Source organism: Calonectris borealis, chromosome 10 (assembly GCF_964195595.1).
Source record: "Calonectris borealis chromosome 10, bCalBor7.hap1.2, whole genome shotgun sequence".
Classification (NCBI taxonomy): Eukaryota; Metazoa; Chordata; class Aves; order Procellariiformes; family Procellariidae; genus Calonectris; species Calonectris borealis.
The window spans coordinates 23488072-23504568 of NC_134321.1; the positions used below are offsets into that span (position 1 = coordinate 23488072).

General features: G+C 46.8%; 1 protein-coding gene across 1 annotated transcript in view; it reads left to right on the forward strand.

Annotated features, from left to right (window-relative positions):
- Positions 1-6920: 6920 nt before the first annotated feature.
- The window catches only part of FBLN2 (fibulin 2), a 107592-nt gene continuing 98015 nt past the window's right edge, over positions 6921-16497 (forward strand). The window contains exon 1 of the mRNA XM_075159433.1: positions 6921-7080. The gene's annotated coding sequence lies outside the window, so the exon portion shown is untranslated. The remainder of the gene's footprint in view (positions 7081-16497) is intronic.

Sequence of the window (16497 nt, forward strand, 5' to 3'; positions counted from 1 at the left end):
AGATGGGAACATTCAGGCCCAGAATTAAACATTGACAAAATTAATTTATAGTTTGGAAAGGAAAGAAGGGGATCCCGCATAGGCTGGTGCATGTAAAAAGCATACAGAGAACTAATGTTGTGGCCATGGGAGTGAACCCCAGATTTTACAAGAGCTTCTGCACTATGAGTGCAGAAGAACCTGCCTGCAGGGCTGTCTGTGCCGTGGTGAACACACGTACGCCTTTTTGGGGGAGTTGTGTGGCACAGGCAGTGTGCACATGGGCAAAGACGCTGACTCCAGCAGCAGCCAGCTCCTTCTGATAGCTACAAGGTACTGCCACCAGAGATGGATATATGCTTATCTTGGAAGCAAATGGAAGAACTATTAATTTTAAGGTGGCCATACAAATATGAGCCACCACACTGCTGGGAGCAGAAATATTTCCACAAAGGGAAAAGCTCCCGGCAGTATAAAATAGGTAGGTAAAATTCAGCAGTTGGGAGGTATGTAAACTAAATATCTAAGTAAAGAAATGACAGAAGATACAATTTACTTCAGGTTAAAAGCCTGGCAAGTCCTTGCTTGCACTGAAAGGGCAAGGGATTAAAAAAAAAAGGCCAGACAAACTTAAGGGAGAGCTTAAAGTTACCCCTCCACCCTGCCTGGGGCTGGCTGCATGCCCCTGCAGCCTCTCCAATTTAATCCCTTCTTCCCTGGCAGGTGGCTGTGGCCCTTCCTAGTCGCTGCGCGGCTGCCGGGGGCTGCTGCTGAGGGCACAGAGCCATGGCAGCCCTGCTCTCTTGAGAGCACTCTGCACCCCTGCCTCGTGCTCAGATCCTAACTGGACCTGGAGAAGCAATGGTCCAACGTTACCGCAGAGGGGCCCTTCGCTGCCTTCTGTTTCCCTTGCTGTGAGTCCCTCAGCTGGTTTTACTGCCTGCCAGTTGCTTAGTCGATGTCCTTTGGGAGATGCCTTAATCCTTAATTCCTCCTTTGCTCTGAATAGCTCTGGGCAATGCCACCTATTTGCCCTGTCAATAAGTGCTCTCCAGACAAATTACTGTCTTGTGACATTAATTTGTTCCATACACCAATATGGGACAAAACTGTAAGAGGACTCCAGGCTTTGAAAACTGGAGTGGCTTTTTACAAGAACAGCAATGTATGGATGCAGAGCTTCGCAGGGCATTTCAGCCCTGCTCACGGTCCAGCTGACAGACTTCCCCTTGCTTACTTTCTTCTTGCAACCTGTAGCCATCCTGACTTTCACACTGGCTGCTCTCCTGCGTCCTACCTATTGCTATATCCAGCAAGGCTGGGTGCAGTGCTGACAGATCTCTGCACCCACAGAGAACCCTGCTGACGTTAGCAGAGCTGTATGTGGGTGCAAAAACCCACATAAAAAGAGCCCACACAGAAACAGCCCATGGGCTCTGGGTCCTAGTTAGCAAAGTTAATATTTGTAATGTTCTGCTGAAATGACATTTCAATGCTATTATCCTTTCTAAATTAAGAGCATGTTTTGGAATCGTAATGCGAAGCATTACTCGGAGGGTAGCTTCACATGATGCAGCATGTTGGTGGTCATTCTTATCTTGAATATTTGTTTGTTTTGTTTACAACCTGCATGTAATTTGCTGCAGCAAATCTGAAGTGGATTTTAACTGTCTGCATTAGTCAGCTCATCCACCATGAAAAGAGCTAAAACTTCATCTGTTTTTTTGAAAACTTGCAAGGTCAATGCTGAACACTTTCAAAAAAGAAAAACAATAAAAAGAAACTTCTTGTTTCAATTGCATCCTCAACTTCTTCACTCTCAAAATATTCAGGTACAGAAGATCCTATGAGAGGAACTGAGATGGCCAGGAAGAAATGGGACTTGCCAGGGGTGACTGGGGAAAAATGCAACTCCCCCCGCTTGCTGCACACTTGTATGGATGTTAGATTTGAGCCACTACTGCATAATCGGAAATCAGTCCAAACTAAAGCTCATCTGATGTGCTCAGGTGGGGTTTCTTGGGAACTTGACGTGTGACAAAAATGAAGGTAACAAGCCCTAGAAGAGGGTATTTTGTACCTGTTTCTATGGCTGTGCGGTAAAGGAAAAGCTCACCTTGGCAGCGGATTTGTCTCAGTAGCATTTGCAGTCTGAAAGTTCATCAATGAGCTAACATTTGCTGCCATCAGAGTGCTGATCTCTGAGAGCCGTGCTTTCCGGTGCATACTTATTGATGGTGAAAAAGTTTGAGAACAAGGAACAGTTTCAAGTCAGGTTCCAAGATAAAGATCGTTTTCCTGCCATTTGTCTTGAAGAGCCCTTTGATCTTAGATGTGGGTACATTTCTGACACTTGCAGTAAAACATCAGAATCTGAAAGAATACCTTATCAAATGCTGCTTATAAGTGCTCTTGGTTTGTCAGTACATTAAATTAAGAGCAAGTCACTGTAGGGCACACTTGCTCCTTGCTTGAAGAATTATGCTTTACTCTGTTTCACATGTACGACTTTATTTCCTCCAAGGGCACTGAATGGGTATAGCGGAGTACTGAATTTGACCAAATACCTGCAGAAAAACTGGCTGATGATAAAGAAAGGGCAATGCTGTTTTCCTCCTAAACTGTCCAAGTAGGTAATTCTCACACTGCGTTTATCCAGCACCACAGGAATCTTCTCTTGTAAGCTATTTCTTTAAGTTTCCACTGTTAAGAGTTCAACCATGTAGGTCACGGCAAATCTCTGCAAGCCCTGGTGATCAGAAATCTCCAGAACAAAATGAGCTTTTCTCCACTGGGTTCAGAGTAGATGTACATTATAATTGATTTGTTTGGATTGGGCTAGTCTATAAATTGTGCAATTTTTCTCTCGTTTGAAATGTGTTAAATTATCGACTCTCTGGGATTTCAAAGCAGCAGCTAAAAGCTTTTCCTATGTGAGCTATACATTTCTTACGTTTCTCAACTGTATACTGCAGTAAAAGGCATGCTGTTGAATGGCCTGACTTTGGCCAAGTGGGCATTGTTTTCTGTTGCTTTGTGACATCTTCCCAAATTCTCAAAAACTGTGGTTGGATGAGGACATGTGAGGAAAATTTTTCAGTCTGAGTCTGCCCACAGTTGACAATTGTTCGGCTCTGCTCTGTGGTTATTCAGCCAGAGTAGCACTGCTTTAAAGTGGGAATGCTATAGCCATGTGGAAGAGAGAGTCACGGAAAAGATGTGGCAAAAGAGTTCCTACACTTTACAGTGGCAGAAGAAAAGGAGTAGAGGACACTGGTGGTGTGGTTCCCACCGGTCTGCAATTAGGAAATTGCTGCTTAGGAAACACTACATACTTTTTTGTGTTAGGTCTGGAATTCTAAAATGTCACATTTTCTCCCCCTGATTTGGTTCCTCTTCTTTGGGGCTTTTATTTGGAAAAGCTCCAGTTGTTTCTAAGTGGGTCAAGTTCTCTAGGATTAACTACACCAGGTACAGAGGCTTCTCCACGTGTCCAGGTTTCCTGCCTGTCTCTTGGAAGGAGGCGTGCTACCCCTCTCCCCTTTGGTGTCCAATGCAGAGCTCAGTTTCCAGAGTACCGGAGATGCAAAAAATGGCTGAATGAAAGTCCGAAAGAACATTTTTCCTCCTTAAATCAGACTTCCAAAGAGTTAGTTTTGCTTTCCAAAGCTAGTCCCTGAGTGGGTATGTGCTAATCCCACCAACGATGACGGCCGCTCTGTATCTTGCACAGATTCACACAACTTGCCTTACCGTTTCAGTCCCCAAACAATGTTTTTTTGTCAGTTTTCTTTCATTCAGAAATGATGGATATTTCCATTTAGCCTCACTTCATGAAATCCTGGATGTATTAGTTCTTCAGTGTCACTTGAAGTCAAAGCAAAATATTTTAAATGATCTTGTGATGTTAAAAAAAATTACTCTGTTTCTGAGCCATATTTTTACTCTGGCAAATTGAGTGAAAACACTGCTGAGGACAGGCCACCAGCATAGGACTCCAACTTTTGATTTAGGTTTAGGACTTGCCGAGTTTATCCAGGTAAGTGGTGGTGTGGTGAGGTGTGGCAGAGCTGAGCTGGCAGGTTCTTAACAGCCGTTTTGCTCTGCTGTGCTGAGGAGTTTCTACCCTCTAAGGTAAGGTCCTCTGGGGCTATGTTGCATCTATTATTGCTGTTTTACACTGATAGGTAGAGGGATGAATTGATTTGTTCTAGTGGTATGTAGGGCAATCATTGGCAGAGCAGGGCAGAGTCTGCTCCCTGTGTCGCAGTTATCCACCCTGACAGTGCCATTGCTCCTTCAGCTCAATCCTCAGCTGCTGGACACAAGGCTGAGACCCTGCGCACGACTTCCCCACACCCCTCCCCTCCTAAAGGTGCACCAACGAACACCGAGTCTGTGGTTATGTTTCCTCCCAAAGTCCCCCCATTGCTACACATTCAGCTCTGGGCATAGCAAGGGCATCAGAAATGCTATTGTACAGGTGGTGAGGAGGATTTTTAACTTCTGTCTTTAATGGGTCTGGCTGTTGGTCTCCTGCTGCCTCTGCCTGTGTTGGTTGTGTTGATGGAGCAAAAGTGGTGATAACAGTCAATGGGTGTTTCAGGGAGAGGAAACCTCACGCTGAAGATCTAACAGTGTCAGGGGTGCAGCTTGCATCCCCCTCTTAGATCTGAGGAAGGATTTGTGTGCCTGAAAGCACACAAAGTATTTTCCATGTGCATCAGTTGGTCTGAGGAGAGATTTTTACCCCTAGCTACAGACTGAGGCCATCATGGCTTTAACAGCAAAAACTGCTATAGTGATTTCAGGACTCTCCTGTAATTCCTGTTTTAGTTTTATCACAGTCCTGGGGTTGACTCCATTGGTCTCCCCTGGTCTTCCTCAAACACTCGTGACTCGGACCCCGGGGTGTGGAGCTGGCAGACATGGGCTCGCTCCCAGCTCAGCCACAAACTTAATGTGCAAAGCCCAGTTGAAGCGTTACTGCTGGCTCTGCTGCTTCCCATCTGCTCATGGCGCAGCTGGGTGACAGCAAGTGGCACTCATGGGCTGTCACGAGATGATTTAAGGAGACTGTAAACGCTACCTTCAGAGCAGCAGTGCTTGCCTCACATCTTTGCAGGGGCAGAGAGAAATCAGAGTCCTCTGCTCTTTCTACGCTTCCTTTTTTCCTTCAGATGAAATTCAAGACTGTGTAGGATGGTTTTTGGAGGGTTGATTGTTTCCTCACAAAGTAAATAGCATTTTTCTCTCTGGCTAAAGTTACACAATAATTTTGTATAGTTGGCCTAGCCCTGAGGGTGTCCAGCAGCAATCGGCAGCAAACCCCCTCCCCACACACACTGCAACATCACACAATAAGGCAGTCCCACTTTCCCAAGCTTTGGCTGTGTCAGAGACAGGATACCACATTATTCAGAAATGGAAATTCTTACACTGCTACTTTTCCCTAATTGTACGCACATTTTGTCTGTGCAGATTTCAAACTTGCCTGTGAATGGGAGCTGCTGAGAGCCAGAGGCAGCCCAAAAGTTTCTTCGATATTGTTGTATTTTTACTGTCACAGACTGGGCTGAGCTGCATTTGCTACAAGGAGGAGAGGAGAGCGCGGGAGGAGGAGGAGGGCATGATGAGGAACCTCTCCCCTAGGATGGCAGTGACAGGAGAAGGTGACCAAGCGCTGTGGGGGAGCCACCACCTCTGACCGCAGCAGCAGATGCTGCTCCATCCCTTGGTTGCTGGGAAAGGCAAAGCCAGCAGCCAGACCATGGATGCTCTGCTACATCCATCAGGCGGTTGCTCCAGGCAGCTGTCCGCATGGCCTGTGCTAGGGGCAGGCTGGTGGTGCTGAGCTGTTTTGCTGAGGGGCTGAACCGGCAGCCTCGGTGGGGCACTGAGTGCCATGCTTCTGTGACCCTGCCCATGCAGGCTTGGGCAGAGCTGTCCTCTGCTGACAGCTTTGGTGAGCATCAAGCAGGATGAGCAAGGAGGCCTGGACGTGTGGGGGGTGTTCGGTCGGTCCCTTCCTCCCATAACTAAATGCCCGAGAAGATGGAGGAGCTCTGCAGTGTGAAAACAGCCCAGCGGGGTCTCCCTGCGCCGCCTGCCCCAGGGGCTTGTTGCAGAGGTTCACGACTGGCCCTACAGCCAGACTAAGGGCTGGAAACAGCTTGTGCTGAAGGAGCAGAAATGCAGGGGGGAGCTGCGCCTGGTTCCCCGAAGGGAGGTCCCAGAGCTCCCATCCAGGGCGAGACAGGCTCCCTCTGACCCAGCCAGGGCGCTGGAGTGAGCCCCCTGTGCTTGCAAGCACGTCCCTGCTGCGTGGCAGGGAAAAGGCACCCTGGGTTATTCTTAAGACCCTCTGAGGGATGTTTGCTCGATGACATAGCGCTGCAGTGACTTTGTTCTTCCCAAGGACTTGTCTCTAATTTATACCAGGATGAGTTTCTATAAACAGTCTCTATTGTCATGTAAATATGACAACGGGACCCTCTCGATGTAAAGATAGGATCAAAATCACCAAATGCTTCTGCGGCGGGTTACGGCGAGGTAAGTTTGGGGCTGCTTAGATCTCCGTAAGCAGCAGCGGGATGAAAAGAAAATTAAAAGCACTTCTTAGCACAATTCTGAAGCCACCTTTGATTGACTGAGTGGGCTTAACCTGGGCAAACCCAGGCGCTGAGGCACCACTGCCCCACGGCAGGCGCCGGGCTCGGCTTTCAACCCCCACTTTTTTTTTTTTTTTTTTTTTAATTGGAAACCCCAGGAAAATAGGACGCAGACTTTTCTCCTCCACGTGAGCCTTATAAAACAGCCGATCTCATTGTTTCAGTATGTCCAGCCCCGCTCCGCGGGCTCCCCGGGGCGGCGGGCACTCGCCTCCCGCCCGGCCCGCGCTGAGGCCGGGCTGCCGCTGGCCGCAGCGCGGTGCGGAGCGCGGTGCGGCGGCAGCAGCAGCCCCCGGTGTCAGGTTAGACAAACACCCAGCGCCGCCGGTCAGCCCCGCCGCAGCTTTCCGGCCCCTCCCTCTGGCTCCCGGGGTCCCCTTGCCCCTTCCCGCGCGGAGCGGAGCAGCGCGGCGTGGCGCGGAGCGGGGCGGTAAGTGCAGCGGTGGCGGAGCGGCCGGGGAGCGCGGGCGCGGAGCCCCGGGCGCGGATCAGCCCCCGGCGCCACGCTCCGCGGAGGTGCAGCGCTGAGCCGCACTCGCGGAGCCCAGCGGTAGGTCCCGGGACGCCCGCCGGTCCCGGGCGGAGCGGAGCCGGCTGCAGCCCCTCGGTGCAGGGGACGCGATCCAAAGCCCTTTCCCGGTTACTGGGACAAATATGCAAATGTTTCCTTACGGTATTTCTCTTCTCTTTCTCCTTTCCTTTTTCTTTTTTTTTGTTGTTCTGAAAGTGGCAAATTGTCAAAGAAAAAAAGTTGCTGTAGATGTTTCAGAGCTGTTGCTTTATTGAAAACAACTCCCTGGGTGGAGGCGAGAGCAGCCTGCGGTTCGGTGGGAGTGTTTGCAAATCAAATGTCATTTCGAGGTGGGGGAAATCTGGCAAAATTGTTCTATAAACACGTTCTCCAAGTTGTGCAGGCTTGCTCGCCTCGTGTGAGCTTAACGAAAACCAACGGGAAGTTTGAAAGGAGGAGGAGAAAATACATGGGATACCTAAGAGAAGTGCTTTCTGCCTGCTTTTGCTGGTGTGCTTGGATTCTTGGAGTGAGTGGCGCTGGGTGCGAACACTCGCTGGCTGCGTCCCTGGCAGAGTGGAGCAGGGGGCTGTGTTGGGGAGATTTGGGGGACCAGGCTTGCAGGATCGGTGGAGAAATCCAGCCCCTGGCAGCAGAATCGCTCACGGCGTGTTCAGGGCTTGAGGGAGAGCCAGCCTGTCCTCTGCCCCCACGCCTCCCCTCACCTTATCTCTTCCTCTTGTCACTCAAAGGCTTGTGCTGGAGCCTGTCGGTCCGCCCAGAGCTGAGCCACCCGCCGGGAGCGAGGCCAGAGGAGGTAGGGTTGAGCGCATGGTCCGCACCACCTGCAGGAAGGTCCTTTGAGCTTACTGGCATTGAGATTTTTCTCTAAGCCTTCGGTACTGAAGGAAAAGATGATATTATTGCTGAGTTGTATTAGTACTGAGTTTTGCTTCATTGCACCCATAGGTGATGAGTAGAGAGGTGGTGCTTGAGAGTGTATCTGTCCCTATGGTTTTCTAACAGACCATTGGCACCTGAATCCTCTTTTCCCTCTTCTCCTCATGGGACATCTTTGTTTTAGGCATCCTTGTCCTTTCGGTTGCAGAGGGAGACTGAACATGACTTTACTTATAACTTGGTTAGACTGTGATTTAACAACAAAAACTACAGCTTATGGTATATGGTTAATGGGTGTAAAATTATCTGAGAAAGATACAGCTTTCTAGACATAAAACACCCTTATTACTGGAATGGATGAAACGAATATGAAAGATTTTCCCCTAATAGCAGAATGGGGCCTATAGAGGCCAAAAAAGAGTCTTTTAACTGCTTCTTTTCCCAAATGGGAGTCAGCTGGACCTTCAAAATCACTTTGAAGACAGCATTAATAGGGCTGGTATTGGCATAAAAATGTCATCCAAAAATCACACCCTTAATTGGCATTACTGTGTTGGCAAACCTTTTCCAGTGCTGCCTTATCCTTCAACAGCCATGTTATTGTATCCATGTATTCTCTCTCACGGCACAGGCTCTGAGCAGAATTTGTTGAATTCAGTGTGGTGGCTGGAGCTTTACCTTCTCCAGTAAAGACAAGAAACTGATGGCAAAGCAGCCGAGACCTTCGGTCCTGGTAACGCCTCAGTGATTCCACTTTTGTGGGACTGCTGATCTGGGCAAACTGCAGTAAGCTGCTTTGCAAGCTATACTGGGATAAATAGTAGGTAAACACTAGCCTTGCAGTGTATTTAAATAGTAGGAAAAATCTTTTTCTTTTATTCAAATCCGCTTCTGTGATTGTAGAGGTCCCTCACTCTTTTCCATCCGTCTGTCCATCCATCCACTTTAACACCTTTCAGTTGCATTAAGTGGTCATGTGGCATTATAGACTTCTATATTTATCTGATCTACTTGAAGCTGGAAGAAGCCATCTTTATTCAATTTTGTGCACTGAGTGGTAGGTCGCCTTTCAGGAGCGATGATGGGCAGCGAGTCCCACGGTGCTTGGTGGCATTAAAGGTGACATTCCAGTGGCATCGGCACCTTCTGTCCTGCTCAGGCATGCAGCATGGGAGAGGAACAACAAGCCACATACCTGAGGGCTGGTTGGGTGAGCGTAGCTGAGGATCCATTGGCCCACTGGAAAAGGCCTGTGAGCACACAGGGGTCTGCACCGGAGTGCTCGTGCGTGTAGCTTTACTCCCGCATATGTGCAAGGTGAAGCTCACCAGACATCCCAGCCTGGCTTTTGGCTCTGGTGGTAGATTGCTACAGAGCAGCAGCGCAGTGAGGAGATGGCATCTTCTCAACTGCTGTCTCTCTGGTTGGTATTCAGCCCTGTTATCACGCTTTTTGGAAATATTTTGTTTTGCTGGACAGTTCCTCAACAACAGGAGGGGCAGTGCTGGGGCATTCCATGCTGCCAGGACCAGTTCCAGCCCTGTGGATGTCCATTCCTCTGGATTTGCAGGAGCAGAGTGTAGTTACATCCCATCTGCAGGCTGTGACCTGCTTTCACTCCCTGTTAAAAATTATGCTTTTTGTGCCTTTTTTGTGTGTGTTAGAACCTCTAAGGGCTCCTATGGCTCTTATTGCTGTGGTGTCTGGTATCTGCTCTCAGTTCTCAAAGCCTGCATGGAGACTGCTGGGTATGGAGGGTACCTTGGCTGTCCTTCCTTGTCATCCTTCTGCCCTTGGATTTTGCATCCCGTGTAAACCAAACCAAGCCTACTGCCAACCATGCCTTTCACAGCTGCCTTCTTTCCTTTATTCCGGGAGATGACAAATGTTTACAATGTTGGTCTTCTTTCAGACTGTTCTTTGGGAATTTTTCCATGCCTGGGAGTTTCATCCCCTAGTTTGTGGGTAAGAGGTGGTATTTAACTGCTTCTGGCAAAACCAGAAGTGTCCCTTAAATTATCCAGAGATTTTTGTGGTTGCTGAAAGACTTACAGTGGGCACATGCTTTCCTACAGCCGCCTTCTGGCTTTTCAGCATCATACTCTGAAGAAACCAGACTGCTGCTAGCTGGCCCACCACTGCTGGGGGCTGCTTGCCTCTTCTGTAAGCCTTCGACCTTGGGGCAACGATGATCTCAGGTGGCCTCACACTGCCCTGGGAGAGGGCTGCGCCTGCCGGGAGCTCCCCTTCTTCAGCTGTCACAGGGCTGAACTGTACCGAGGTGTTTCTTTTCTAAGCTGTATGCAGATCCCTAGTGGCAGAAAGAACCTTGACTCTTAATTATTCTGCCTCTTATCTCCTCTTGAATGTACCAACAGCCCCCAGAGAATAAGGCTCTGGTATAGTGGTAAGGTCTCATGCATTCACTTTTGTTTAGCTTTTCCCCTCATTCTCTTGCATTAGAAATTTGGGTTTCCTTCCAGCTCATTGGCATAATATTAACCTTTCTTTTTGCTGGAAGTGACATGTTGCCTTTAATAACTGAGGTCTGGATTTAATATTCCAAGAGATCCTTTTCTGATTCCGTGTTCATATAGGTTAGGAGCTAAAAGAAAGAGACTTCTGAAAGGGGCTTTCCAAAAAGTGGTTTGTTTTCTCCTGCTTACGTTATTGTGGTCTTTTTGTAAGAAATCAGACTGTTGAAACAAACATATATCCTGCTTAGATATGAAGAAATCGCAGCTCCCTTGTGGCCTGGATCCACTCCTTCTGCTGAACATGATTAGAGCAAGACCAAACCCTTTGAGTTACCTTTTTATTGTTGTGTGTTACAAACCTAATATATTATTCATGAAAATTAAACTGTGTTAATTACATCTCCCGGTCTGCTTTAAGAGAGACATACATTCCTGTCTGACTTGTTTGCTAATGAACTCTGTGGATCGAATCCAAAATCGGGGAGAAGTTTAAGCGCTGTCACTGATCCACGCATGCAACTCTCCCTGACTTCATTGTCCAGATGTGACCTCCAGGCTTCCCGCGTAGGGGCGGCTGTGGAAGTAAATGTTTGACCGGGAGATGTCACTGACATTTATTGCTGGGTGCACTAGAGCCTGTGGCTTTCATCAGCGTGGTCTCATTTTTATGAATGAAGGCAGGCAATGACTGCCGAGCTGTCCAAACCGGTGCCAGGAATCCGGTATTGTAGAGACGTGGGTGGAGACGGGAGCGTGAGAAGTGCTTCTGCGCCGGCGGTCCCACCGTGGTACAGCTGCATGTCCAGCCCCAGGCGCGATGGACAGCCACACTGCTTCTGTGGTCTGGAGTGGTCTGGGCTCAGGGGACCCTGGAGGGAAAAAGTCGTGAAGAAGTACGTCACATGCTCCTTTTTGTGAAGTGAAGGTTTAAAAAGTGTCCCTTCTCACCTCACAGACTCTTTCCTGCCTATTTGGGTAGGAATTCCTTTTCTTTTTTCTTTTTTTTCTTTTGATCCTTAGCATGAAGCTTCTTTTAGTTCAGTTCTGGTTTTTACTCTTGACTCTATTCAGTGAACACACCTTGGAGACAAAGAGCTCATTTTTTCCTGTATCCACAAAACTTTTTAGTAACTGCTAACCCCTTACACCTGTACATGTATAGTCAAAGAAGGATCTTAATGTGGTTTTGTCTAGACTTGTGATGGAGGGAGAGAGAGAAAGCAATTGCTGGGACATGGATACATGACTTTTTGGAAGTAGAAAATATAACCAGCAAAGATTATATCCCCAACAGAGCTGGCAGAAGGGGTCTTATGGGTGTTCTTAATCCACCTCACTGCAAAGTCAGCCAGGTTAGCTCAAAACACCTTTGTTTTTGACTTAAATTAGCTGAGTCTGCACTAGCGCCGTGAATGTTCTCTCTGTCCTTCCTGCCAGACATGCGGTGGGGGACTACCAGCCAGCTGCTGGTCCTCAGCCAACTCCTGCTGTAGCCACGTCCAGGAGAGACCGTCTGTGTGTCCCCCAGGCTTTACTTAAATGAGAGCTGAGCCATTTGTCCAGTATCAACTTAAGCACGTTTGTCAGACAGAATCAGCTTAAGATGTGCCCCTTACACTCACGTTCGTGCTGTTCTAAGTCATTTCAGCTTGGCACCTATCCCCCAGTTCTTAGCTCAGGTTCCATTAACAGTTCTTTCTGGGAAATTTCCCAGGTCACTGGTGCTCTGCGGCAGCCATCAGGAGTGGGACCAGCTGAACTCCTTAAGGGTGTCTGTGTGGTTCAGATTGAACAGCTACTTTACCCATGGAAGGACAGACCTGTTCTTTTACCTGAGGATTTGTGAACCATATAGGATGATACTGGATATGCATTCATGGACAGAGATTGAGAGGGTGCCTATGAGATTTGAATTCTCATTTAAATTAGGAGGCAATTTGTTGTCTGTGTTTCTGTGACAATCCCGTTTGAAGTGTTTTATAGAAGCAACTTCTAGGACTTTCGCTTTTCTGTACTGTGCACTGGGCTTTGAAGACCAGGTTTCTTAAAAAAGAAAAGATGGAAGGTAGAAAAGTACTGTTTTGCTGGTGTCATGAATCTTTAGATAGGAGAGAGACAGAATACATTTAAATACATTTAAAAATCTGAAGTGGTGTGTAGCCTGAAACCTTTTCACAGCAGAATGCTACTTTAAATATATGGCTGGATGGGAAAAAAAATCGCTTCTGCAAATGATGATTTTTTTTAAAGAATTAAAAACAAGTGTTTAGAAATGATTAATTATTGTAACATGTGAACGCTGTAAAGTTTCATCTATTCACAGTAGTATTTCAAATGATTTAAAGTTGTTTGCTCAAGGTTTGCTTTTACCATGTCATTAAATGTCATGGATTTGTTCCAGCTGTCCTCCACAAATTTATCACTCATGATGGATTTTGCATGGGAACAGGCGGCTGCCAGATTTTAGTTTTGATACCAAAGCCCAATTTTGTTTTATTTTTAATATAGTTTTGCTTTGCAGAATGTATTATTGGCTTTTATTGGAGTTGGCAGAGAAAATGCTAGCAGCTCTGCTGGGCAGAGTTATTGGACCTGGCTTGCACCTTCTGAAAGCCCTTGAGGCTGGGGTCAAGGGTGGGCATCTGTGCAGACATCCGACCCCTCTGACCACTACCAGACTTCTTCCCCTGGTATCGGCTGTGCCCGGTCACTGCCTCCCATTGCTGCCACTGCCTGTTGGCAGGGGGTAGCAGTCCACCTATCTGCTGCCTCCATAGTTCGCATGAGCACTTCCTAATTTGCTTTAGGCAAAATCAAGTGGATTATCGCAAGCCACTAATTAGACTATTGAAGATAATCCTGCTGGCTTTGGGTTTGTCTCTTTCCTTCCTGAAGTGAATTAGGGAGGACTGTGAGAGGCTACTCGACCAGCCACATCTGAAGGGACCTGAGCTGGTGCTGGGTGTAAGGATAGGCAGCTGGAGGTCGTCTCAGCAGTGCAGCTGCAGCCAAGAGGCGGGGTAGTCACCATGGCCTCGCTAACAGCCTAATGAAGTCATTACTGTAAGAACATCTTTCTTACTGAGCTGCTGAGGCTTGCCCAGTGGCTCTACCAGGTCTGTTGAGGCTTATTTTTACTTACTCAATTTTCATAACCAGAACAGTTACATTTGGTAGCATGTCATGTTCTCCTATTCTAAACTAATCTGCCTCATGCATGGAGCTCTGTCATATAATCAATATAACATACCGTTTGATGATCTTGAAAGACTGGGTATGATTAATGTATGAAACTTGGATGGCCACTTGGAAAGGATATAATCTGATACTGTACAGAGCAGATTGATTTGGGGGATTACCCCTCAGTTCTGAATTGGCAAATAGCGTAAATGGATCTGCTCAGTAAGAGGAACTGCAGTATGCTTTGAAACATTAGTTTGCCTTTAGAGCAAAACCAAAATGCAATCTGCTTTCTGACATGCCGTTTGGCTCCTGGCATGGCTGCATGCATATCCAGAAGGATATGTCCTGTGGAAAGTGTTTGTAATAATTTGTGGGTTTTTCTAAAATGCAGACTTCAATAGCATGATAAGCAATCTCTCTTCATTTTTGTTAAGATTTTTGCATTCTTCTCGAAGTGTTGACATAGTACACTATACCCTGGGGTGTTGCAAGTGTCTGAATATTTAGGATGTGTAAAAGAACAAGAACATGTAATAATGTCTCTTCAGTCTGGGCAAACAGGTTAACTTGAGGGCATCGCTTTTATTCCTACTTTTAAATAAAATGAACTAAGATGCTAGTAATCAAAAAGGAAAATCCCTGGTATATACTTACCTTTACTAAAATCTCTCTTTCTGTAAAGAGTGAAAAAATAAATTAGCACTTTATGATCTTTATCATGAAGATGAAGCATACCTCTAGACTAGACAGTGTCACATATTTAATTCTAATTCTTGGTTACATTTCTGTAGTTTGTGGTTACTTGTCTCTGAGGCTGGCAATAGCACAGTGCTGGGCACTGTGGTACTCTAACATGCAACTAAGGTTCCAGGTGCTGCCACGATTGTGATATATCTTTGCACTGGAAAAAACCACTAAAATAGGCAGTGAAGTGTGTCAGGCAGGCATGTGTGTGTTTTAAATAAAATAGTCTCCACTGGGTTTAAAATGAAATGTTTCCATTTCTTTTTAAGCCTGCTTTTCTAAAACTCATTTAAAGAGACTAAATAACATCTGCCATTGGTAACATCCTTATGTTTGGGCCCTAGCCCTGAGAGTGCAAAGCACATGACGTTCGTATTAGTCACTCGGATGGGGCGCAGAGCTAGGTGTTCGCAGGCAAGCACTTGGGCAGGAGCAGAGCCCAGGATTTGTGTAATAATGCTAGCGACAACTTCCAGTTGTTTTTCAATGGCATTTTTTCCTGATGGGTAAATGAAGTAGGTCGCGTTTCCTCATTAAAAGAAAGGCTAAGTGAAAGGAGAAAAATGCTTTCTGCAAATCGTATCTGCATCCTATTTTCATCCTCATTTAATTAGCACAGATTTTAAGTTGCGGCGTGAGTGTAGTCCATCTGACCTACCTCCCCTCCCTTCCTTATTGACACTGATATTAGAACTATGGGAAAACTTAGACTGCTGGCAAAACGGGTGGAAAAATCAAATGTTTAATGTTTTGCTTGAACATTTTGTGGTTTCTCCTGAAATTCTTTGTCTGAAACAAAGGATGTTCTTTGTTCTTTTTTTGGGGGGGTTGTTTTTTATTTGAAAAATTCTGCAATGTCACTGTGGATTGCAGAAGTTTCTACAGAAATGGCATAAGTTCTCTACAAAATCTTTTTTTTTAGACCTGAAAAAAAGGATAGGTACAAACTGCAAAAAGTGCCTCTTTTGATGGTGAAAATTTGTTGGTTGGCAGATTCTTACAAATGCATTCAGAATCAAAATGTTAGTGATTTGAAAAAATCTCGAAATAGAGTAATTTCACATGACCCCCTCTTGGAAGCTTCTAAGTTTTGCATTCTTTGCTCCAGCACAATTCCCACTGAAGAAATACTTAAAAAAACCAAGATGATGGATTCTTTTAAAAATGTCATTCCTTGCTTTTTGGGTACTGCACCAAGTTGTGTTTATGTATCTTAATCTCATCCTGATTTATATGATCAAAATTAAGCTTTCATGGATTTGTCTGGAGTCTGGAAAAGATATGAACTGCACCGCAAGATAGGCAGTCGCTGCCCTACTGAACTTGCAGGCTGTGGGTGCCTGGGCATTTCCAGCTGGGAATTGGGCCGCCATAGCGGTGTGCTGCCCTCTCTCCCGGGCATTCCAGCCAGTTACCTGGCTGTGCGGCACTGCGAGTGCTCCCTGGCCCTCCTCGCTGTTTACAGGCCTGAGGAGCAGTAATGGGCACGGGGGGGGGCTGGAGGCAGTGGTCGTTCCCTCTGCAGAGCTGCCGCTGGGAAGGGGGTGTCTGCAGCCTGGGTGCAGCAAAAAAGGGCAAAGCCCTGGGAGCAAGCAGTGAGGGGGGGTTGGTGGTGGTGCTCCCACGCGTGGGACGCTCAGCGCCTGCATAGTGCCCAGTCTAGGGCCTCTGAGCTCTAAGGGGCTGTCTGAAGCATAAAAAAAATGGTGGCTTTGGGATGATGGGAGTGAAAGGACCTTCTAGTCACGTATCTTCGGCCCTTTCAGCCAGACTGGCTTTTACTGTGATGCTAGCTTATGCTGTTAAGTAGCTGCTAGTTGTCACTCCTAGAGTATTCCTTTGTTATTTCAGAATTACTGAGACACTTAATTGGCTGTTCATTAACTGCCTTAGAGAAAAATAAGATTTGATTAATCATCATTTCAGCAAATTATAGCCTGTTCTACAGGCTAATGAAATTAAGCAGGGAAGAGCTGGCTTCCTGCAGTTAGCTGTGACCTGCCCTAGCTGTGCAGCCCTCACCGCCTGGCCC